This window comes from Spermophilus citellus (genome assembly GCF_964194105.1).
Source record: "Spermophilus citellus genome assembly, chromosome: 10".
Lineage (NCBI taxonomy): Eukaryota > Metazoa > Chordata > Mammalia > Rodentia > Sciuridae > Spermophilus > Spermophilus citellus.
Genome location: NC_138197.1, coordinates 128,889,974 through 128,915,538, shown reverse-complemented (window position 1 = coordinate 128,915,538; position 25,565 = coordinate 128,889,974). Strand labels below are relative to the sequence as shown.

The 25,565-nt window shown below is 38.2% G+C and overlaps 1 protein-coding gene across 5 annotated transcripts in view; it reads right to left on the bottom strand.

The window, feature by feature from the left end:
* TNRC6B (trinucleotide repeat containing adaptor 6B) overlaps positions 1-25,565 on the bottom strand; it is a 246,723-nt gene that overhangs the window by 198,527 nt on the left and 22,631 nt on the right. For 2 of the 5 annotated variants that reach the window (XM_081309335.1, XM_081309338.1), the window contains exon 2: positions 19,961-20,106. The exons of the other annotated variants lie outside the window; for them this stretch is intronic. The gene's annotated coding sequence lies outside the window, so the exon portion shown is untranslated. The remainder of the gene's footprint in view (positions 1-19,960; positions 20,107-25,565) is intronic. 5 annotated transcript variants of the gene reach the window in all.

Below are 25,565 nucleotides of genomic sequence, written 5' to 3'. Positions count from 1 at the left end.
TACACAAAAAGGTGCATAGCCTCAACAGTGAGGGAAATACAAGCAAAAGTCATAATTGTGTACCATCATATAAACAGAATTGCTAAAAATGTGTAAGTCTGATAATATCAACTGCTGTCAAGGATATGGAACAACAGGAATTCCTGCACACTTATACACATTCACTTGTGTGAATACAAATTGTTTTTACTATTTTGGACACAGCCTGGTATTATTCTTCTAATATTAAAGACAAACCCATCCCCATGACCCAACAGTTCCACTCCTACATATATACAGAGCAGAATTTATGTGCATGTAAACAAAAGGCATTAAAACAAAAAGCACCACTATTTGTAATAGTCCCTGTCAAATAAAAATTAAAGGAACCAATTTTTTTTGGACTGAGTTGCTGCAGTGGGTCCCAACACACCAGGGTAAAAATAAAAATGGAGTCACTCATGTTGAAGTTCCACATCATCAAGCAGGAAGTAAATTGTTTATATGCCCTTCCAAGAAATCAGGATTAGAGAGAAAAGCCAAATTTCTCAAAAAGGCCAACTTCAACTGGCATGATAGCAAAGTTATCACACACCTTTTTTGCCTCAGTCCTCACACACCAAAAAAGTAATCTAATGTATGTGATGTGTTATGGTTTAGATGTAAAATGTCCCCTGAAAGGTTCATGTTTTGGAAGCATGATCCCTAATACAGCAAGGTTCAAAGGTAGGGTTTTCAGGCAGTAATTATGGCTGTGATCTCATCAGTGGATTCATCCATTTGGTGGATTATTAATTTGAATAAACTACTATAGGCAGATGGGCATGTAGGTCACAGGAGGCATGGCCTAGGACTATACCTGGCCCCTCTCTCTGTTTCCCAGCTTCCATGAGCTGAGAAGCTTTCTTACACCATACCAATCGGCCATGATGCTCTCCCTCACCTCAGGCCCAGACCAATGGAGTCAGTTAGTCATGGACTGAAACCATGAGCCAAAATAAACTTTTCCTTCTTTTAAGATGTTCTTATCAGGCATTTTGATCACAGCAACAAAAAGCTGACTAACACATGATATACAGTTATTTTCTTCCTGTCCCGGTTTTATAAGTTAAGTAACTTTGAAATATCTATTCCCCCTTTCGTTCCTGCTTTCTTCAACCTTACTCCATCTATAAAAACGAGCCTCTTCTATTCAGTCCATGGGAACACTTACTCTATTTTAAGGAATAAAACAGCATCTAATTCTAGAATCAAAAGTAAAGATGCTGTAATCCTAGCAATTAGGGAGCAGGAGGATGTCAAGTTCAAGGCCAACCTCAGTAACTTAGGGAGACCCTGTCTCAAAATAAAAAAAAAAATAAAAAATAAAAAAGGGCTGGGAGTGTAGTTCAGTGGTAAAAGCCCACCTGGGGGTTCAGTCCCCAGTACAAAAAAAAAAAAAAAAAAAGAAAGTAAAGCTAGATGGGCAAGCACCTGGTGGTAAAGAGCTTGCTTATCATGCATAAGGCCCTGGGTTCAATCCACTGTTGCAAAAAAAAGGGGGGAGGGGATTGAAGCCAATTAAGATCTTAAATAGTTCTGCTTTTGTCCTTGGATACCCCCAACTGCGAACATCACAAATATTCTCAACAGTAGAATGGTAAATACCCTGTGGAATATTCATAAAATTAAATACTACACAGCATGAAAATGAGGATCAGGCCACACGCAAGGACACGGATGAATCTCACCAACACAATGCTCAGATACAAAGGAGTATATATTCCTTATGAGACGGCATCTGCTCCATTTGTTCAAATCAGCCCAGACTATAATGTCAGAAGGTACATGGGTGATAAAAGTAAAAAGAAAATAAAAAATGAAGAGTGGGCTACCTGTAGGTGGGAGGTGAAGGACTGTGGCTAGCAAAGGTCACCAAAGGGCCATTGGTTCATTGCAATGTCCCATTTCCTGACCAAAAGGGGGTCATTTTAAAATAACCCATTAAGTTTTACATTTGTATTTTATGCACTTTTTTTTGGGGGGGGGGTACTGGAGATCGAACCCAGGGGCCCAAGCATGCCAAGCAAGAGCTCCTCCTTGGGTTATGTCCTCAGCCTTTAGGCACTGTTCTGAATGTGTGTCACACTTCACAATAAACAAGATTTTTAAAAAAAATTTTTTAATATTTATTTTTCAGTTTTCGGCGGACACAACATCTTTGTTGGTATGTGGTGCTGAGGATCGAACCCGGGCCGCACGCATGCCAGGTGAGCGCGCTACCGCTTGAGCCACATCCCCAGCCCTAAACAAGATTTAAAGCAAAACAAAAATAAAACTAATACAAAGGAAAAGTGGTATCTTTGGCATATCTAAAAATGAGATCAAGGAATTCAAAGTCCTTCCATGTTCATGCCTGTCTCGAGTCTTTTTCCCTGCCACACTCATCTGTGTTCACAAGGTGTCTGTCACCTTTGCTCCCAACTATGTGCTTTCTTTTTTTTTAACTTATGAACCTGCTGTCTAAAAAACCATGCAGACATATCAATCATCCTTCAGTCAGACTAACTGTAAACTGTCAGTCAAAACACTGCTGAGGTGTCTCTCCTGAGAGAAACCTTTTCAGGAGACAGACTCTGGAGTCAGACTGCCTGGTCCAAATTCCAGATCTGTCATTTACTAGCTGTGTGACCTTGATCAAGGTGCTCACTTTAGTTTTATAGATTTCTCAACTGTAAAACAAGATAAAAATGCTACCCACCACAAGAGGTTGCAGTGAGGACTAAATGGGTAAACTAAGTGCTTAGAATGTGCCTGGACAGAGTAAGCACAAGGTCAGCACTAGCTCTTATTATCATCAATAACCTTGCTGTTCCCCACCCTCACCCTGTTAGCTACTTCTCTAGGTTTCCAAGGCCCAGTATTAAGTAGCTTATTTTCTTTTAGATAGCTTTTACAGACAGTTCATTCCAGGTAAATGACATTCTGGGTGACAGTTCATTCTTCATGCTCAAGAATGAACAAACTAACTCCAAACCTGTACCTCTCTCACACATGGGAGAGCCTCTTGGTGCTTCCCTATCCTGTGTGAAGCGCAGTCTTGATGGGACTCCTACGAGAACACGGCATGCTCGCTCCGGGCAGCAACAAATGAGCATGTCCTGTCTTCCTGCTGCCAGGCTATCACAAGGCTTCAATGATTATGACTATTCAAAGTAAGTTTTCAAGTATGAAGCTCTACTATAAGGTTGCAGTAACTTATTAAAACAACAGGATTACTGTTGGGTTGCAAGTCTAGAGAGGTAATAAATAGTTAACATAATGTAAAATTGTTATCTAATATGATATATATATATATATATATATATATATATATATATATATATATATATATATATAATTTTTTTTTTTTGGTTAAAAAGGTCTTGTAGCCAGGCACAGTGGCACATGCCTGTAATCCCACCAGCTTGGAAGGCTGAGGTAGGAGGATCACGAGTTCAAAGCCAGCCTCAGTAACTTACCAAGGCCCTAAGCAACTCGGTAAGACCCTGTCTCTAATAAAATACAAAAAAGGGATGGGGATGTGTCTCAGTAGTTAAGTGCCCCTGGGTTTAACCTCCTGTACCAAAAAAAAAAAAAAAAAAAATCTTATAATGAAATTTCCTAATTCTCACTTTTAGACATTTCTCATTTGGTTATCAATGACTTATGTAATATCAAAACAAATACTTGTGCATATGTGTGTTCACAGCAGCATTTCTATGATAGCTCATCGGGAGAACCAACTAAATGTCCATCATCTGGTGACCAGGTAAACATACTAGGGTACATGTACCCAACAGAAGACCACTCAGCAATGAAAAGGAACTAGCTGCTACTGATATACATTACAACATAGATGAATCTCAAAAACATCATGCTCACTGAAAAGATTTCATTTATATGACATGTCCAGAAAATGCAAATCTTGAGACGGAAAGTAAGTTAGAGGGCACCTGGGGTGGGGAGTGGGAATGGAACTGACAGTGAATGGACAAGGGGAAATGCTGAACTGTAATGATGATCAAAAAATGTGTAAATTTATTTAAAATGTTTTAATTGTACACCTAAAGTGGGTGGACTTTATGATATGTAAATTATACCTCATAAAGCTGGGGGTTTTTAGTTTTAGGTGGACACAATATCTTTATTTTATTTATTAGTTTTAGGTGGACACAATATCTTTATTTTACATTTATGTGGTGCTGAGGATAGAACCCAGTGCCTCATGCATGCTAGGCAAGCACTCTACCTCTGAGCCACAACCCCAGCCCCAAGCTAGGTTTTTTAAGACGAAAATATTTGGCACTCTCTTATAGCCAGCTATTAGTCTCACATCTTTAAAATCTCACCCACACATGTGAGACCAAATCACTTAAGAGCCAGGCATGGGAGCACATACCTGTAGTCCCAGCTACCTGGGAGGCTGAGGCAAGAGGCTAGACTGAACAACTCAGAGAGATCCTGTCTCAAAATAAAAAATAAAAAAGGACTGGGGATATAGCTCAGTGGTAAAGCACTCCTAGGTTCAGTCCCCAGTATCAGAAAAATAAATAAATAAAAATTGAAGAAAAATATAAACCAGACCCCTCAAGGCTCACATTCTGCTTTTGACTCGCTTTTGCTTCTTTCCGTCTGAAAAAGCCCCCTACAGTCAGTCCCCCTCCTTTTTCTTAAATGGTATCAACTTTTTTAAAGATGCAAGACCAACTGTTTAGTACAAAGTTTCTCCTTCTAGTCAGGCACAGTAGCTCATGCCTTTAATCCCAGCAATTTGAGAGGCTGAGGCAGGAGGATCGCAAACTAAAGGACAGCCTCAGCAACTTAGAAAGACCCTGTCTTAGAGTAAAAAATAAAAAAGAGCTGAGGTGTAGCTCAGTGGCAGACTGCCCTTGGGCTCAATCCCCAACATTAAAAAAAGAAAAGAACCCCCACAAAAGAACTCCATCACCTAAAATTAAAAAAAAAAAATACCATGCTGCTCTCTCTATATTCATTTTCCAACCTAGGAAAAGTAAAGGGTGATGAGATGAGCTCTCCCTGTCATCTGTTAACTGCACTCTACCTACAAACATATGCACACTCTGGCCCCACAGGCATTTTTAATTACAAACACAACAGTGGGGGGTGGCAGGGGGAGAAAATTTAATTTTTAAAAAAAGTATAATTGCACACATGAATATTTGGCATAATGTCCCTTCCCTTGTTTTTTCTTTTTTCTTTTTTTTTTTTTAAGAGAGAGTGAGAGAGGAGAGTGAGAGAGGAGTGAGAGAGAGAGAATTTTTTTTTAATATTTATTTTTTAGTTCTCGGCGGACACAACATCTTTGTTGGTATGTGGTGCTGAGGATCGAACCCGCGCCAGGCGAGCACGCTACCACTTGAGCCACATCCCCAGCCCCCTTCCCTTGTTTTTTCAACATCAAGCATAAGAGAATGATAAATACTGAAAGTATAATGTAAAACAAGATCAAAATAATGACAATATACACAGTAAAACAGGATTTCTGAATAAGAAATATTTTTTTTCTAAATAAGTTGAAGCTAACCCTTAGAAATTAACAGTTCTTTTATACAAATGTACTATACTTCAGACGAAATTCTCCAAGTCCCAAAATGCTGCCAAATTAGTTTGCTGAACTGGAATTGTTAAATTGGATACTGCTTAAAGTAGGTCACTGGCTCGGGCATGACAGTATTTGGTAATGCAGAGATCCACTTTCGAAGTCATCTGTCATAATGAGATTTGACTTAGACAAAACAAAAGAAACTACATTGGCTGGGTGTCAACTGTCACTTGTATTTTATTCAGATAAATCTCATTTTATATTTATCTCAAATCCTTGGATAGGGAAATATTATGAAATAAGTGTTTTTTGAAAGAGTAAATCTGGTGTCAATGTTTTAAAAAGTGCCTCTTTTGCTTCCTGACCTTTGTCTTTCACATCTACTCAGTCTCCAAAGCCCATTAATCCTCCTCCTTTTTTTTTTTTTTTTTTTTTTTTTTTTGTGGTGCTGGGGATTGAACCCAGGGCCTTGTGCGAGGCCAGCGCTCTAGTAGCTGAGCTATAGCCCCAGCCCCCATTAATCCTTCTTTTGAAATGCCTTTCAGTTTTATTCCTCCCTCATCACTTCTACTCTCACCATTAAAGTCCCAATTTGTGTCAGAAATTATTAAAGGACAGAAAAGCTAGAAAAAGAAGCCAAACTACAGGTCACTGGGGAAATCCAGGAGGTGAGTGAAAAGGACTTGGCCTAAAGCAGTGGTTATCAGAGTGTGGTCCTCAGACCAGCATCAATAATATCAGCTGAGATCCTAGCAAACAGGAAAATTCTCAAGACCTTATCTCAGATGGACAAAACCAGGAACTCTGCATTGATTAATAATCCTTCCAAGTGATTCTGATGTAGGCTAAAGTTTGAAAATCACTGGCTTATCTATAAGTAGAAGAGGAAGGAATGGGCCAAGATGGGGAGAGAATTTGGGAACCCGCTGAAAAGTTTACCATGATGTTCCCCCAATCTCTAAAACACCCTATCAAAAAAGAACTGTTCTCAAACCCGTCTCCAATGTTATTCACTTTTTGATTTTTTTAGTACCAGGGATTGAACCTAGAAAAGCTTAACCACTGGCCACATCCTCAGCCCTTTTATAAAATTTTATTTAGAGACTGTTTCACTGAGTAGCTTAGGGCCTCACTAAATGGCTTTGAACTCATGATCTTCCTGCCTCAGTCTTCTGAGCTGCTGGGATTATAGGCGTGTGCCATAGTGCCTGGCTATTATTCACTTCTGATATCACCAACCCCCACATTTCTTCGGTTCAATTATCCTCCTTCCTATTCTCCACCCAATATGGTATGAATCTTGTTGATTTTATGAGAAGTAAAAAAATGTGCTATAAATGAGAAATTATGATTAAAAGGGTGCTTCAAATCAGTGGAGAAAAGTATTAAACAAATAAATGGTCTGGAATAACTGGCTAGTCCTGTGGGAGTGCAGAGTGGGAAGCTTTATTCCTGACTTCATATATCCACTCCATACACCAAAATAAAATTTCAGGTAAACCAAACAATTGAATTTAAAAACCATTATAGGAGTGCACACCTGAAATCCCAGCTACTTGGGAGACTGAGACAAGAAGATCATAAATTCAAGGCTGACCTCAGCCACTTAGCAATACCATGTCACAAAATAAAAAATAAAAAGGGCTGGGGCTGTAGTTCTGTGGTAGAGTACCCGTGGGCTCAATCCCCAGAATCACCATCCATCAACCAATTTTTTAAAAAAGTAACAGTGAAATTATGAGTAAAATTTTTTATTATCTTGAGTTGTTGAAAAGTTTTCTTAAAAGCAAGCTAATTTCACTCCAAAAGCATAAAAACTATTAATAAATTTTACTACATAAAAAGCTAAAGCTGGTAACAGTGGTATGCACCTATAGTCTCAGCTACTTTGGAGGCTGAGGCAGGATTGTTTGAGCCCAGAAGTTTCAGGCCAGCTTGAACAACACTAGCAAAAAACAATCTCAAAAAAAAAAACAAAATGAAACAAAAATATAATGATTTTTTTATATAATTTAAGTATTTTTGATCACCTGGCAAATTGGTAAAGACTAAGATTGATGTGCAAAGGTGTGGAGTCAGAGGCATTATCATACACTGATGGCGAGATATAACATTTGAAGAGCAGGTTTGGAGAGCGTTCTTTTTCATAGGTTGGGTTGAAGACTGGGGGAACATTGTGGTAGAAACTGTCAGGAGATCCCCAAATTCTCCCTGTATCTTGGCCCATTCCTTCCTCTCAGAACGAGTTTCTACAGCATAATTTAACATCTACCAAAACTTAAAATAGGCATTTCTTTTCCATGTAGTCTACAAAATTCCATATAGTCTACAAAAAACAAAGAAAAGAATCCCCCAAACTCAGAGAACTCTGTTTTACACAAGAATATACTTGTGTAAAGATGTTAACTGCTATCACTAGTGTATTATTTGTAATCCTGAACTGATAACAACCTTTATGTCAACCACTAGTAACTGGTAATAGAAATAATAGAATATTACACAGTAATTAAAAAGGAGGAAGCAGGGCTGGGGTTGTGGCTCAGTGGTAGAGCACTTGCCTAGCATGTGTGAGACACTGGGTTCGAGTCTCAGCACCACATATAAATAAATAAAATAAAGGTCCATCAACAACTAATAAAAATATTTTTTTTTTAAAATGAGGAAGCAAAAATAACATGGAAGATGTTCACAATATCTTCTTAGACTAAAATCAAAGAACCATCATAGCTGGGTGAGGTGGCACACTCCTTTAATCCCAGCTACTGAGGCTAAGGCAGGAGTATCACAAATTTGGGGGGAAGGCTTGTCTAGTCTGTGCAAGGCCACGGGTTCAATCCCCCTCCCCATAGTACTACAAAAATAAAACAAAAAAAGAACCATCATAAAACACTATGTACAGTTTAATTCCTTATTAGTGTGTGTGTGTGTGTGTGTGTGTGTGTGTGTATATATATATAACATTATGTATATATATGTATATTATATATAACATTATGCACTATGTACTCTATACGAATACTCATAATGTTGACAATAGATAATATAGTTAATCAAAAGGAAAGGATGCAGGAAAGTCTGGTGAGACATAGAAAAGCCTTTAAATGCAGATTATCAGTAAAAAGTGGGATGGAATAATATTCTATTTTGTACTTTATAAACTTCAAGTCCTTTACAAAGAACATAAATTCTCTTAAAATAAAAAATAAATCTGATCATGCCATTTCATTATATAAAAAGTTCCAAAGTTTCCCAAGTCCATAGAGAATATAGTCCAAACTCCCCATTCAGACCTAAGTATGGACCAGCTATGCCAACTGACACTAAGGTGCCACACCATCACTAGGGTAAATTTCCCCGACAGGCAGGTTAGGAAGAGGGCTGTTCCCTTCCTCTGTTATGTCCTACATATGGCCTCTAATTGTCACCTCTGATAACCCTTTCTGTCATTATGGGAGCTTTTGTTGTAAAGAAGCACATGATACCACTTTCCAACTTGTTCTTTTCAGAACAGTGTTGAAAAGAGCTGCTCAAAAAAAAAAAAAAAAATCAACAGATTTCTTCTCTATTTCTTCTCTGCTTTTATGAGAAAATAAGTTCACATATCAGGCTGATCAATACAACCCCACTACTAAAAACCCAAACCTAAACCTAACATTATGCTTTCTGGATAATAAATATGAATAGTTTTTTAATCTCTTCTGCTGGGGTATAATGGTAAGGGGTGGGTAGGCCCATCGAGTATTTAAATAACATCCTAATCAAGTCCCAATATCCATCGTGGAAGCTCAAACTCACTCAAGTTGTCAAGGTATCCCAACATCACACCACCTGTATGTGACTGCAAGTGCAACCCAGGATTCAAGTAATAAAAACATTCTATTTCTGCAAGAAATTTAGATGCTTTCAAAAAATACAACACTATGCTCATAATGCTCAGTGTCGTGTGGGCTCATAATGCTATGCTCCAATCATCCCATAATATGCAGGGCTTCTCAAGTGTTCATTGGCTCCTAACTGTCCTCACAGAACTCTTAAATGACTCCCATTCCAGTAGTTTCCTATGCCCAAAGATCTAGAATCTGAAATCTCATATAATTTTGGCCATGGTCTTGGTATTTAGTGGCTGACCATTTATCACCAATACCAATGTGTTCAACACAGCAGATAGTGATTACTGAAAGTGGCACTTAATCATATTTATATGTTTCTAAGATGATCAACTCAGTAAAATATACATGTATTTTTATGTATACACATATACATAAAAATATATGTATATTTTACTTATTTATATATGTATATATACATAATTATTTATGTGTATGTATACATACATATATATATCCTCAATCCCTCATCTGGGATTGAGGATGAGAAGGATGCAGAGGACTGCACTGCATGGACGAGCTAGGCTTGCGTTAGCAGCCCCGCTACCTGATGACGACAGGGATGAACCTTCTAATTGTCAACTGCATCTGCCTCGAGCATGGGGTTTATATAGTATTTGTCATCTTTGTGTCAATGTCCGTCTCCCCTATCAAACTGGGTATCTTACTCACCTTTATATTCACAGTGGCCTGTCTTCACAGGGTAGGTACTCATTAAATGTCTGCTAAATTAATGAAGCATGTATGTGAAAAAGCAGACATCACATAAGTGGGCACATGGAAAGCTGATAGTTGCCTAATCTTTCTGCTGGAATCCAGTTTCAGCTAGTGGTGACCTTGTTCTTGGCTATAGGGCTACATTTCCCAAACTTTCTTAGATAGAGGTGGCCACATAGCTCTGGCCAGTGATGCACATTAGGAGACACACCTTTTGTGCCTTACCTTGGAGGTACGGTGGTGCTGAGAGGGAAGCAGAGAAATCACTCTGCAACCATCAGAAGAAGCACATTTAAGGATGGATCAAAGGAATCTGAGACATAAACAACACTGGGGCGTGACTATATCTGCTTGGACTTTCTCAAGAGAAAATAAAGCTATTTGGATAAAGCAAAGTTAGTCCGTTACAAGTTGCTTAATTTATTCCTTATTGATAAAAAATATGAAGTAGAGAGAAGAGTTGTAAGGTTACTGCAAAAATCTAAAGAACAAAAATATTTCCTCATAACTAAAAGTGGTCATCTTCTTTTGTAGTCATATAATGACTTCTAGAGTGAATGATTTCATTAAATGATAACTCTCTAGTTAGCAGCTCAGTAATATTCGAGATGATCTAATCAAGTAAAAATGTTTGGAAAGAGTGTTGATGCTTATATACTCTGACACATATTAGAGTATCATCAGCAATAAGACCAACTAAAAAAGATTAACATCCAAGCTCATAAGAAATTAGCAAAAATCTCCTCTTAACTACATGGAAGTGGTAATCAAAACTGAGTGTAAAATAAAACTGAAAACATTTGAAAAAGCACCTGCATATTAAATTTCTGTCTTATCCAACATATTGTACATTGAACATCTGGCCTTTTCAACAAGCTTCTTCCTACCAATGTGATATTAAAGACACTTTTTGTTTAAGTAACAGCCACTGGGAAATGTTAATCCAATTTAAGGGCAGTTCAGCTGTACTTCACATTCACATCTGAAGAAATGTAAGCTATTTTCAATAGCTTCTACCCAAAATTCTCTAGCCACAGGTATCACACATTTAATATTTAGCTTCAGAACACTTTCATCAAGTTTTTTTTAACACTGTTTACTTTGTTGTATTTTTCATGTATTTGATGTATTTTCTCCTGGGCTTGATAAGTCTTTGCTACCAAAATACTGTTATTTCATCAATTTTGAGGTGCTCTTTTTTTTTAACACCTTGATATCTCTAAAGTCCAGACATATTTTACAATTAATGCCATCTTATATTATTAATGACTGGCAACATTATTTTTTAGCATTAAATAAAGGTTTGTCTTGTGATTTATGGCATCATAAAATCAGTTAAATATGGTAATAGTAATCCCTAACAGTTACGAATCACCAAATGTTTTAAATTTGATGACTCACCTACTTATCAAAACATTCCATGAGGTAGGTACTCCTGTAATTCCATTTTATAAAGAAAACTGAATCAAAGAAGTTAAATAATACAGCCATGAGCAGTAGAGCTCAAATTCACACCAAAGCTTAAGCTCATAACTATTGTATTATAACCAAAAGTTCAAAAACACTCCTTCACCCATTCATAATAAACATGGTCTTATATTTCAAAATTATTTTGCCCTTATTCTTGAAAGATGGTGATTTTTTCTTTTAGCATTTTGACAATGGCATTCAGTCTTGTGGCTTCCACTTTTGCTGAGAAATCACCCACCAGTCTGCCCTTGAAAGCACTCTGCTTTTTTTCCTCTCCACTCTGTATTAAGATCTTATGTTGGGCCGATGAATCTCTTTTTTCATCCTATTCGAGCTTCCTGATTCAGAGAATTCAGGTCTTTCATCAATTTTGGAAAATCTTTTCAAATACTGCCTCTGCAGTTTTTCTTTTACTTTTCTCTTTGCTGTACTAGGAATTGAACCCAGAGCCTTGCACATGCTAGGCAAGTGCTCTGCCACTTAGCTATATTTTCAGTGCTTTTTAAAATTTTATTGAAGCAAAGTCTTGTTAAGTTGTCCAGGCTGGCCTCAAATTTACCATCTTCCTGCCTCTGCCTCCTGAGTAGCTGAGGTTACAGGTGTGCTCCACCATTTCCGGCTCCCCCAATTTTTCTATTATCTCCTTCTAGAACTCTGATTATATGTTACATTACATCTTTTCAAACCTCCCATGTCCTGGGCTTCTTATGGGTGATGTCTTTATCTTCTGGTTCACCGAGTCTCTCTTTATCTGTGTCTGATCTACTCTTTAACTTGTTACCTAGGTTCAATAATTATGTTCTTTATTTCTAAAATGGATCTTTTTTTCCTCACATTTTGATTTGTTTAAATTGACAAAAGTTATATATATTTATCATGTGCAGCATGTTTTGAAATATATGTACATTGAAGAATGGCTAAATCAATGAAATGGTTCTTTTTCAAATATACCTGGTTATTACTATTTTTTAATTATTATTATTTTAGCTAGCTGGATACCTCTGTAGTGACATATACCAGATTAAAAACACAGCTTTGACATACAGGATTTCTGGCCTTGTGATACCTGACAATCTCAGTTGCCTAATTATACCTTCAACATCTGTTTTTTTTTTTATTTCTTTGAAATTATTATGTATACTTATTTTATGTGCAGTTTCCAATAATTATAATATTGGAGTCTTCAAATTTGATTATTTTTGTTGTTTCTGCTGTATCACGCACTGTGGCTTTTCTTAGATGTTTTGTGATTTTTCATTGTGGGCTTTTGTTCTCATTTGGAGGGCTTCTTTGAATGCCAAGTAAAGTAATTTTTCTCCTGAAAAGACTTGTGTTGCTCTATCAGGTTCCTAGAGACACTACTAACCCAAGTCCGGTTGAAATTAAATTATCACCCCGAGTTTTTCCTGCTACGTAGATAGTATGGTTTCAAGTTCCAGACCCACACATGAGCCAATTTATGGTTATGGTTTCTAAAGGGACATTATTTTAAAGTATTTACTTATTTATTCATTTATTTATTTCTAGTACTTGGGAATGCTGAACCCAGGGGCACTCTCCACTGAGCTACATCCCCAGCCTTTTTATTTTTTTTAAGTTGTAAAGGCTGGCCTTGAACTTACAACCCTCCACCCAGCTTCTTCAGTTCCTTTGACTTTCTTCAGCTTGAGTTCTTCTGATGTGACCCTTGTCATGGTCTATTAATAATAATAATTATTATTATTACTACTACTACTACTACTACTACTACTACTAAGTGCACTACTACTACTACTACTACTAAGTGCACTACTACTACTACTACTACTAAGTGCAGTGCCAGGGGATGCAGTGCACAGGCATGCTCTATCACTGAGCTACACCTGCAGTTCTGTTTATTTTTTAATTTGAGACAGTCTCACTAAGTTGTCCCAGACTGGCCTGAAATTTGAGATCCCCGGCCTCAGTGTCCTGAGTAGCTGGGATTATAGGTGTATACCACCACAGCTGGCTCCCTAGTTCTTCAAGTTTTAAAGAAAAAAAAAAACTTGCCTTATAAACATTTAAATAACTATATGGAATCAAATCAAATAAGCTCTATCTAAAGCAGTCTAGCTTCTGTTTCTGTCCCCTCTACTCCAATTCCTTCTTCTCTCTCTCATACTTAAGAAGTGTTTAAGCTTTTATGATTTGCTCTTCCACTTTCAAAAACATAAACTGCAGATACTGAGATTTATATATGTGAGAAAACCTTGCATCACTGCGACAGAGGAGCAGAGCACAAAGACCACTGGCTCTGAGTTACAAGACCTGTTGCTCAGTTGCTACATCACCACCTATTAGCTGCCTGAGAATTATCTAATATTTCAGAACCCTAGCCCCCTTTTCTAGATTATGAGAAAAACAATAAACATCCACCTTACAAGAGTGCAATGAGGACTGGGAGACCTGAATATCTTAGAGGTACAACTGCATATGAGTGCTTGCTAGGAGAAAATGCTTCTGAAGGTCAGCCTAAAATAATTCTATTTATAATAAAAGCCGCTTTTGCTCTTAGGTACAATGTAAGCAGAAATAATTTTCAAACTATTTTTTTTCTTTAAAAGAACCTTCCAGAAGTAGAGGAGAAAAGCTGAACTCAGAGTTCCCAGCTTCTCCCAGGAAAAGGAACAAGGGGTCCTGGGAAGTGTTATGTGGAGGTCTGGCCCTTAGAGTCTGGGTCACCTAGGGTTGAATGGGATGAGTGGCTGTAGTTCTGGAGCTTTAGAGGGACTGAGGCCGAGGGCACCCTGCACAATCCTGTCTATCTATACTTCCAGCTTCTCTCCTCCACCCTGCCTTCCTCTCTGTTTCTACCACTCCAATGCTTTTCACTTCCTCACAGGCTTCAAGCAGTTTCCTCCCCGAGCACCTTCAAACACACCAGTCCCTATGCCTGAAGGCATACTAGTTAGTAAACATATCTCGGTACGGCTCTTCATTGGCTGGAAACATCATAGTAAGATGAGACAACTGGCTATGTGCCCCTAAATAAAATGCCTCCTAGAAAGTATTTTTGCCAAACAAAAAGAACCTGAATTAGATTAAGCCTCAAAATATAACCACCAGTTTATATGAAATTCAAAGTAGAGGACCATATAAAACTCTCTATAGAGATGCAATTAGCAAAATCCAGATTGTGAGAAACTGCAGGACAAATGATCCAGTCTATTTTTAAGATTAACTGAGGGGAAGACGTGAGAGGAACCTATGGATGAAAAGATATTTGGGCAATATTAACCAATGCTATGTTGGTCCCTTTTTTGGGAACCTAATCAGAACACTGCTTTGTGACAGGAACTGATTTTTTAGATATAATAATTGTGTTGTGCTTTTGTTTTCAAGAGAATCCTTGCCTTTAGAGACATACTTCAGAATGTGTACAAATGAGTATTTGACAAGAATCAACAAATGGGACTTACTCAAACTAAAAAGTTTTTTCTCAGTAAGAGAAACAATAAGAGAGGTAAATTGGGAGCCTACATCCTGGGAACAAATCTTTACTCCTCACACTTCAGATAGAGCCCTAATATCCAGAATATACAAAGAACTCAAAAAATTAAACAATAAGAAAACAAATAACCCAATCAACAAATGGGCCAAGGACCTGAACAGACACTTCTCAGAAGAGGATATATAATCAATCAACAAGTACATGAAAAAATGCTCACCATCTCTAGCAGTCAGAGAAATGCAAATCAAAACCACCCTAAGATACCATCTCACTCCAGTAAGATTGGCAGCCATTAAGAAGTCCAACAACAACAAGTGCTGGCGAGGATGCGGGGAAATGGGTACACTTGTTCATTGTTGGTGGGACTGCAAAATGGTGCAGCCAATTTGGAAAGCAGTATGGAGATTCCTGGGAAAGCTCGGAATGGAACCACCATTTGACCCAGCTATTGCCCTTCTCGGACTATTCCCTAAAGACCTTAAGAGAGCGTACTATAGGGATACTGCTACATCGATGTTCATAGCAGCACAATTCACAATAGCTAGACTGTGGAACCAACTTAGATTCCCTTCAATAGATGAATGGATTAAAAAATGTGGCATTTATACAAAATGGAGTATTACTCAGCACTAAAAAACGACAAAATCATGAATTTGCAGGGAAATGGATGGCATTAGAGCAGATTATGCTAAGTGAAGCTAGCCAATCCCTAAAAAACAAATGCCAAATGTCTTCTTTGATATAAGGAGAGCAACTAAAAACAGAGCAGGGAGGAAGAGCATGAGAAAAAGATTAACATTAAACAGGGACAAGAGATGGGAGGGAAAAGGAGAAGGGAAATTTCATGGAAATGGAAGGAGACCTCATTGTTACACAAAATTACATATAAGAGGATGTGAGGGAAAAGGGAAAAAAAACAAGGGAGAGAAATGAATTACAGTAGATGGGGTAGAGAGAGAAGATGGGAGGGGAGGGGAGGGGGGATAGTAGAGGATAGGAAAGATAGCAGAATACAACAGTCACTAGTATGGCAATATGTAAAAATGTGGATGTGTAACCAATGTGATTCTGCAATCTGTATTTGGGGTAAAAATGGGAGTTCATAACCCACTTGAATCAAATGGATGAAATATGATATGTCAAGAGCTTTGTAATGTTGTGAACAACCAATAAAAAAAAAATGAGTGTTTGAGAGGCTGCACTCCACTAATGACCTGTCCAGGAATGGCAAATCTACTTCCAAGACGTGCACACACACCATGGCTGCTGGATGGACGCTTCAGCTCCTCTCCACCATGACTATGAGCTTTTCCATAGACTACATAAAGTCCTCACAGTATGGCATTTCTGCCTCTGTCCCTCAGACCACTCACTCTGAGGGAAGCCGAAGTGTTGCTTATGACTTAGTACAAGAGATGTCATGTGATATCCCACGAGGTACACAGGTCAGCCCTGTTCCATCTGAGAGAGGACGACAGAAAGGTGTGAACACCAGGAGGCAAGGATTCTGTGTATGTTGGAAGCTGGCTACCACACTGTGGCACTTAGGATCCCATACAGGCACTAAACTCCTGACTGTGACATTCCAAACCCTTCATCATCTAGCTCCTGCTGCACTCAAACTTCATTTCATTTCTTTCTTGGACCATCTTTTCTTGGCCAGCCTTAATGGCTTCCTTTCTTGACTCTAAGGCACCCACTTGCCACCTCTACATAAGCTGTTCCCTCTGCCTGAATTATTCTCTCCATTCACTACCTTATCATTCAGATCTCAGCATACATATCATCTCTTTGGATCGGCCCTTCTAGTCTGAAGAAGCCATCTACTCCCTTTTTAACCCAAAACTCAACTTTAATTCTTTGCAGAACACTTATCACCTTCTGATATTTGAGCACATTTGACTCAATGTTAAACTGTCTGACAGAATCAGTCATCACAGTCAACATAACTTTAACATTCAAATGGGTAACCAAGCCAAATACCCTGGCCTCACAGTTCTCAAAACTGGCTGGCTCCAAGGTCCTTTTCTTTCACTGTGCCTCAGCCACATGCTCGATGCCACACCAGACTCAATCCATCACCTCCAAACTTAATCCACTGTTTGGCTTTTGTAGTATACTGGCAAATGCCCCATGAAAATAATTTTATAATTGCCATGAGACCTTCTATTCCATAATAATTTTTTTCTTTAGCTTAAATTTCACAGTTAATCATTATAATCACTTCCTTGCAAGAACCCTTAACTCTCTTCCAAGGTCCCCTCATCTCAAATGCCACAATCCTGACTCAAGAAACTGCTTTCTCCATGCCAAGATCATTGATGATAAAGCATTCAGCTTGGCAAGTTCACCATGAATTCAAGGTCACTAAATTGGCACTCACCTTTAACTGGAGTCTTACATTTTCTCTAACAAACAGGCTTTCCAATTCCCCTCTCCCAGAAGGCTATTTCTTATCCACTTCCCCTTACTGCACCCCTCTCCCCAGCTTTTTAGCTAATGTCTTTGACTCTTCATTGAGAACTTAAAAAGCCACAATGCAACCAGTGATCTGTCCTCTACTCAGGACCAGCTCTCTAAACACACCTGAATCTGCACCAACCTTCCCTTCTTTCCCCTATTTTGACAAAAGTGGTGACTATCCTCCTTCTGAAGAACATTTATGCTCCTGATAGCATCCCCTTCCCTCTACTCATCAACTCCAACCTTGCAATTAGTCCCTTTTTCCTCCATCCATTATCACTCACTCTGTCCTGGATCATTCCCATCTGCATACATTTAATCTCAAGTACTTCCCCTTTGAAAAAAATTACAAAATTCTTTGGCCCCATATCCCCTTTTAGCTACCATTCCATTTCCCTGCTCCCTTCACAGCCAAACTGTCAAAGTGTTATAAATCTGCTATCTGCATTTTCACACCTCCCATGCACGCTCTGTTCAATGTATTCTGATAAGACTTCTGTCTCCACCACCAGCAATATCCATGCTGCCAATCCAAAGAAGAGTTCATGCCCTCATCCCATTGAGCCTCTCAGCAGCACTAGATTCTGTGAATTGTTCCCTTCTTTAAATTATCTCTTTTGATTTCATTAAATCAATAATTACTGAACAATAGCCCTGGTCAGGCACTGTTCTAGACACTGGGCTAGGGATCCAGGGGCTTCTATGGTACTTCACTCTCCTGAATTTCCTTCTATTTTTGATTTCTCTTACTTCTCTCTTTTATCCTTCTCTGACCTCATCTTTAAATGTTAACAGCATTTCAGAACTTAGTGCCAAGCCCCCTTTTCATTACCCTCTCCTAAAGTGTTATCATCCACTCCCATGCTTTTAATTACTGTCCTTATATACAGTGAAAACTTGCATATTTGCATCTGTACCTGGGAAATTTCCTTGGAATTCCAGTTTTCCTACATTTTCACTTGGATGCCTCAAAGCATCTATATTTAATATAACCAAATTTTAATTCTTGACTTTCCTCAAAAAAATTCCATTTAAGTAAATCTCAGTAAATAATAATATACAGCTTTCAAGTCAGAAATCTTGATTCCTATCCCTTTGTCCTCTCCCACTTCTAATCCATCAGCAAGTCCCACTGAGTCTATCCCCAAATTATATCTTGAAAGTATTTATTTTTCTCCCTCTCTCTTGTTATTATCATCTCTCCCTTAAATTACCCCAATAGCTTCCCAACTGGCCTCTCTGTTCTTACTTCTGAATTCTTCCAATCTTTTAGATACATACATTTTAAAAACATAAATTAAGTCAGAATTACACTCAGCTTAAAAGTCTTCAACAAACTGGGATGTAGTTCAACAGCTGAGCATTGCTTAGGCCCCCCGAGTTCAATCCTCAGCACAAAAAAAAAAAAAAAAAAAAAGTCTTCAGCAGCACTGCACTGTATACTCCCCTAGGAGCCCCTTTCTCACTCCAGCTCTTGAGTGACATGGACTCTGCTTACCTGTGCCACGCTTCCTCACTCCATGTAGCCACACTGACCTTGCAGTTTCTTGCCTAACTAAGCCTCTCCTGTGGCTTGGAACACTCTACTCCCTGTCAGAAACACCCTCTGTGCTGGCTGGCTCCTTCTCAATTTCCAGTCTCAGCTTAAATGTAAACTCTCGGGTCTTCCCTGACTTTATCTCTAATTGTCTTCCCTGATAGCTTCCTAACACTGGCTTTGTCCACTTTCTTTACATAACATCTTGTTTATTTTTGAAAATTTACAAACATACACAAAAGTAGAGCAAAGAGAATGAGCCAGAAGATTTTTATTTTTATTTTTGCTTTAACTACTTCCCAGTCACACTGTAAGCTGCAAGGGACAGAGACTATACCATTTCTCTTTACCCACCTATGGCCTTGCACATTATCTGCCATGATAAACACTCAGTAATTGTTTTTGCTTTTGCTCTGAATGAGAAGGAAAGTTAAGGATGACAGAAGAGAAAGATGGCACCTCTGTGAGAAGCAAAACAGGAAGGGAGAACCCTGAGGACAGCTGGTAATTTATTCATCAGTCTATTCCCTGCCAGGCTCTGGGAGAAGGATTGGGTTTCAGAGATAAATAAAAGAAAGTCTTAGGCAAAATCTAGTGGAGACAGATATAATCACAGGTAGTGCCTCTGAGGGCCACCTATAAGCTGGATACAGAGCCATACATTTCAGAGATACCGCCTCATTTAGGCCTCACAGTAACCCCACATGGAAGAAATTATCATCCCCATTTTGCACTAAGAAAATTGAAGCTTTGAAACGTTAAATAATTGGCTGCAAGTCACAAAGGTGAAAAATAATACAGCCAGGATGAGTTCATAGGTTATTTAATTCCACAGCCAAGCCATGAAATACTTGTAATCCCAGGTGTGTACTCTGCTGTGGAGCACTGTGAGGACTGCTGGAACAAGGGCCCACAAGAGGTGCGAGGAAGTCAGCTGGGAACTTTGGTGAGGAGCCAGGGCAGGGAGGCTCCTCCAGAGGTGACACCTGAGCTGAGCCTGAAAGTTTAAGCAGGAAACTGCCAGGCAGTGCAGCCTGAGGAAACAGCATGTGAGAAAAAACAAAAAAAAAAACCATGCAGACATTTAAAGGAGCATCATCTACTCAGGATACTTCAAAGAATTCCAGTTTTATTTTTTTTAAAACTGAGAGCAATGAATATCATTGTGCCAAGATTCTTTGCAGCCTGGCCCTGGGGAACCTGGGAAGGCTTAAGAGAAGATATGATCCTACCCTGGATCTGAAGGACAGATAACCATATTAGGAGAAGAGGGCATGCAAGGGAATGAACGACTTGCACAAAGGAATGGCCATTTAATAAAGCAAGGACCTGGGGACTATAAGAGTCTGGAGTTGGATTTGTCCAGGTTTGGGGGACTGGATTACAGGCAGTGGCAAGAGATGAGACCGGCAGCTGGGTAAAGATGTGATCTTCAATGTCACTGAATGTTAATGTAAGAAATTTGGATTTAATGTTGAGAGTTTAAATAGGACAGTGGCCTAATAGGATTAAGTAACTATTTACCAAAAGTGCTTTAGAACCAGTTACTAACAGTATGGCCCTCACTCAGGAATATATAATAAAGCAGAACTAAGAAATACATCTATGTGTACTATTGATGGAATTTGATGTATAATAAAGGTGACATCTCAAGTAAGTAGAAAAAAATCATTCAATAAATGCCATAAGGACAACAGATTAACCACGTGAAAAACAAAAACATTTTAGACCCTCTCCTCTATATCATACAAGGAAATTAAATCCATTTATATTTGGGATTAAATATAAATAACAACATAATAATTCTTTTAAAAACAAAATAATATTTTCAGAGTAGAACACAGATGCTACAGGAATTTATCAGCTAAACAAGAGACTTCAAAGTAATATTGTTCTGGTGGAAGACTAATGTGGGCTTGCTTCTCAACATGCAGGTCATCAAGTTCCCTCTTCCGGAAAAGGCTGGAGACTGGCTGAAGCAGTGTTCCCACACCTTGCAGTGCCCCAGAACTGCCCACACCCTGAGAAGCATACCAGGACTTCTAGGTTGAGAGAACTTCCTTTAATAAGTTTTCATAAAAAATAGACATCATATTGTCTGTTGTATGCATGTATGAATATGTAACAATAATTCCCACCATTATATACAACTACAAGGCACCAACGAAAAATACAAAGACCAGACACTTTTAACAGTAATCAGTGATTAATTACAAATAATTTTTATTAAGACACTGAAAAAGTACCTCAATGAAAAGTCTCCAGGTAGTAAAGAAGTGTGGATACTTCATGAAAGAAATTTCCTTACTGTATCTAAACTTTAGTCCCACAATAGATATCTTTAAAGCCTTTAAAAACACATACATCCGGGCTAGGATTGTAGCTCTGTGGTAGAGCCTAGCATGTGTGAGGCACTGAGTTCACTCCTCAGCACCACATATAAATAAGTAAGATAAAAGGTATTGTATCCATCTACAACTGAAAAAAAAAAATACCAACACACACACACACACACACACACACACACACACACCCTGTAACCCAGCAAATTTTCTTACAGAAATTTAGCTAGTAAAACAATTATAGTTGGGTGCAAAGATAAATTACAGAGGTATTGATAACAATAAAAATTCCCAATTATTATATGCTCATATGATGAAAATATAGTACTCATTAAAAATGAAGTCTACTACCAGGCACAGTGGCACATGCCTATAATTCCAGCTCCTCAGGAGGCTGAGGTAAAACACTTGCCTAGCATGTATAAGGCCCCAAGTTTAACCCCCAGCACTACAAAAAACAAAGAAACAAACAAAAACATAAAAATCACACATAATCAGTGGGGTACCATGTGACATTTCCACATACAAAGGCATTGTGCAATTTTTATTTATTGATCTATTTCTTTATTTATTTTTGCTGTACTGGGAATAAGACCCAGATCCAGGACCCTGATATATGGTATAATGTTTAAATCAAGCAAACCTATCATTCCTTCCCCAACAGTTATCATTTCTTTACGGAAAAATTTTTCAAAGTCCTTCTTTCGAGCTTTTTCAAGCATATAGTACATCATTATTACCTACAGTCACCCTATTGCACAGCAACACACTGTAACTTCTTGCTCCTGTCCTCAGTATGGGCCATACTGTTTTAGTAAGTGGCTTTCTAATGGGAGTATCACATTTAGAATCAAGGTCAGCAGAACATTATTTTGTTTCTTCCTTTCTTTTTATTTTTAATGCTAGGAATTGAACCCAGGTCCTTGTTTGTTAGGCAAGCACTTGCCACTGAGCTACACCCCAAGTTCATGTTACTTTTTTAACAGATTAGAAATAAAACATTTAACGGAGTGGCCTATATTCCTGTTGGAATTATTTCCTTGGTCTAACCTCTCGACGGTTCAGTAAGGCCAGGAATTGAAAACCATTTTGTACCTCCCTTAGTTCTCAAAAACATTTATGTTCAGGCTGGGGTTGTAGCTCAGTGGTACAGCACTTGCCTGGCATGTGTGAGGCACTGGGTTGAATCCTCAGCACTACAAAAAAATTAACAATAAAATAAAGGTGTATGTCCATCTATAACTAAAAATAATATTTTTTAAAAGATGTTTGTGTTCATTAAAATGTTTGCATAACTACTAAGCAGACTGAAAGGAGAAACATTTGGTAGAGAAAGAATGGGTTTAGAAATTACCACATATTAACTGAGTAGTGCTCAACTACCCACTTAATTAACTTCTGAGTTGCAACATGATCATCTGTAGACTATAACTGGTGCTAATCCTAGACTCTTCTCCCTCACCAGGAGCCTGTGCTGGGAACTGACTGACATCTCAACTGCTTCAGGCCATGAAAATGCAACTAAAATGAGACTTGCCAAGGCCTGACTCTTCTGAATGCCTGAGGTCTGCACTCCCACTGTTGAAACCCAGCGACTTGTGGGAAGATGTGAACTCTAGAAATTGTTTAGTTTTAAGCTTCCCTAGTTGTTCCTTCTCCAACAGCTCATCTTTGCCCAGCCTTAGAAAGTTTCATCCTACCAGTATTCAAAGACACAGGGAGACTCTCCATGCAGATTTCTAGAGTTCTTTTCACAAGTGCAGCCCCCTCCTCTTTGGTACTCTGCCCTTCAAATTTAGGTATCCCAACTTTCCCAAACCCTGGACTCCAACTCCTCAAATTATTCAGCCTACTGAGCTCTACTTAGGTTCTCTCTCTCTTCTAGTTGCCACCGTCTAGAAAATGCTTCCAAGCAGAAAGCCAGGGCCTTCAAGAACTCACCTCTTTGGTTCCTTTTTCCAGAGATCATAGTTCTGTCCAATGCCTGAGACAGTTCCTTCGTATATTCTGTCCAATTTTCTAGTTGTTTATAATGGGAGGGCAAATCTTCTGGCACCCTGAACTTGGACTTCCCTGCTCCTCCAGTCTTTTGTTATAGTCTTTTGGTATGTAAATTGTCCAGCCTTTGTTATAGAAGAAGTTCAGACCAAGGCATATTATAAACAGGTGAATGACATTTGATTTCCCATAAGAAAAAATACAAGATAGACACCTTTAATATTACAACAGAAAGGCATCTTTTAAATGCTTGAAGATGGACACTTGCTCCATCTAAAATTTGATAGCCAGCAAAAACACACTTCAAAATGAAAGAGAAATAATTCAACAAACAAAAACTAAAAGAATTTATTGCCACCAGATTTCCACTATAAGGAATTCTGGAAATTTTTCAGGCTAAAGGAAATAATACAGATGGGAACTCAGGTCTAAAGAAAAGGACTGAAGGGCACTAAAAATGGCAAATATGTAGGTTAATATGAAAGTTTTTTTTGTTTTGTTTTTTGGCACTAGGAATGGATCTCAGGGCCTTACACAAGTGAGCACATGCTGAACCACTGAGCTATAAAATAAAAGACTTCTTTTTCAGATTTTTAAATGTCATTAAAGCTAAAAATAGTCACAATGAATAAAGAGGAATACAACATATATAGAAGTTAAGTATACGATAATAATCCAAAGATATAAGGAGAAAAATCAAAGTGTGAATTGTGAAGTTTTTTTTTAACTAAAAAGTGGTGTGTTATTTTAAGGTAGATTGTATAAGTTAAAGATGCATACTTATAGGGCTGGGGCTGGGGCTCAGTGGTAGAGCGCTTGCCTAGCACGTGTGAGGCCCTGGGTTCCATCCTCAGCACCGCATATAAATAAATAAAATAAAAGTATTAAAAAATTTGCATACTTTTTTAAGCTAGAGAGCAACTTCTATAAAAGTAAAACAAAAGTTTATAGCTAACAGAGGAGATGGAATAGTTAAAAAAAATTAATCAAAAAGATGCCAAGAAGAGAGGAAAGAATAAAAACAGATGGGATAAACAGAAAAAAAAAAAGCAATATGGTAGACTTAAACCCAACCATATTGAAAGTGACATCAATGTATAAACATCTTAATTAAAAAGCAAAGATGAGGGCTGGGGTTGTGGCTCAGCAGTAGAGAGCGCTTACCTAGCACATGCGAGACCCTGGGTTCGATCCTCAGCACCACATATAAATAAAATAAAGGTGCTGTGTCAACTACAATTAAAAATAAATAAATAAATAAATAAATAGCAAAGATGATAAGATTGGATTTAAAAAATAAAGATCCAACCATCTGCTATCCGAAAAAAAAAAATCATTAAAAAAAAAAAGTAAAGACATAGGTAAGTTAAAATCAAAAGGATGGAAAAACACCCAAGCATTATTATTTAGGAGTGACCACATTGGTATCACACAGGGAGACCTCAGGACAAGGAACATTACCAGAGAGAAAAGGAGGGATTTTAAAGTTACTCTAAAAGGCTCCATTCATTGAAGACATAACCAGCCTGTGTACACAGCTAATTATAGAGGTTCAAAAGGAAGCAAAACAAACAGAACTGAAGGAGACAGAAAAATCTATAATTACAGTTGGAAATTTCAGCACTCCTCTCAGAAACTGACATAATAAGTAGAAAGAAAATCAGTAAAGATATACAAGAGTTGAAGAACACTATCAAACAACTTGATCTTACTGACATTAATAACACACTATTTAAAAAAAAAAAAAAGAAAAACAACATTATACCTAAAGGGCAGCAGAATACTTTTTTTTTTTTTTTTGGTACTGGGGATTGAACTCAGGGGCACTTGACCATTAAGCCAGAAGTCCAGCCCTGGTTTGTATTTTATTTAGAGACAGGGTCTCACTGAGTTGCTTAGTTCCTCACTATGGCTTTGAACTCTGGATCCTCCTGTCTCAGTCTCCTGAGCTGCTGGGATTACAGGCATGCACCACTGTGCCTGGCGGCAGAATACATTCTTTTCAGGTACACTAAAGAAGATCACAAGTCTCAACAGATCTCCAAGGGCCGAAATAACATAATTCATATCACCACAACAGAAATTTTAGTCAGAAATCTGTAACAAAAAGATATCT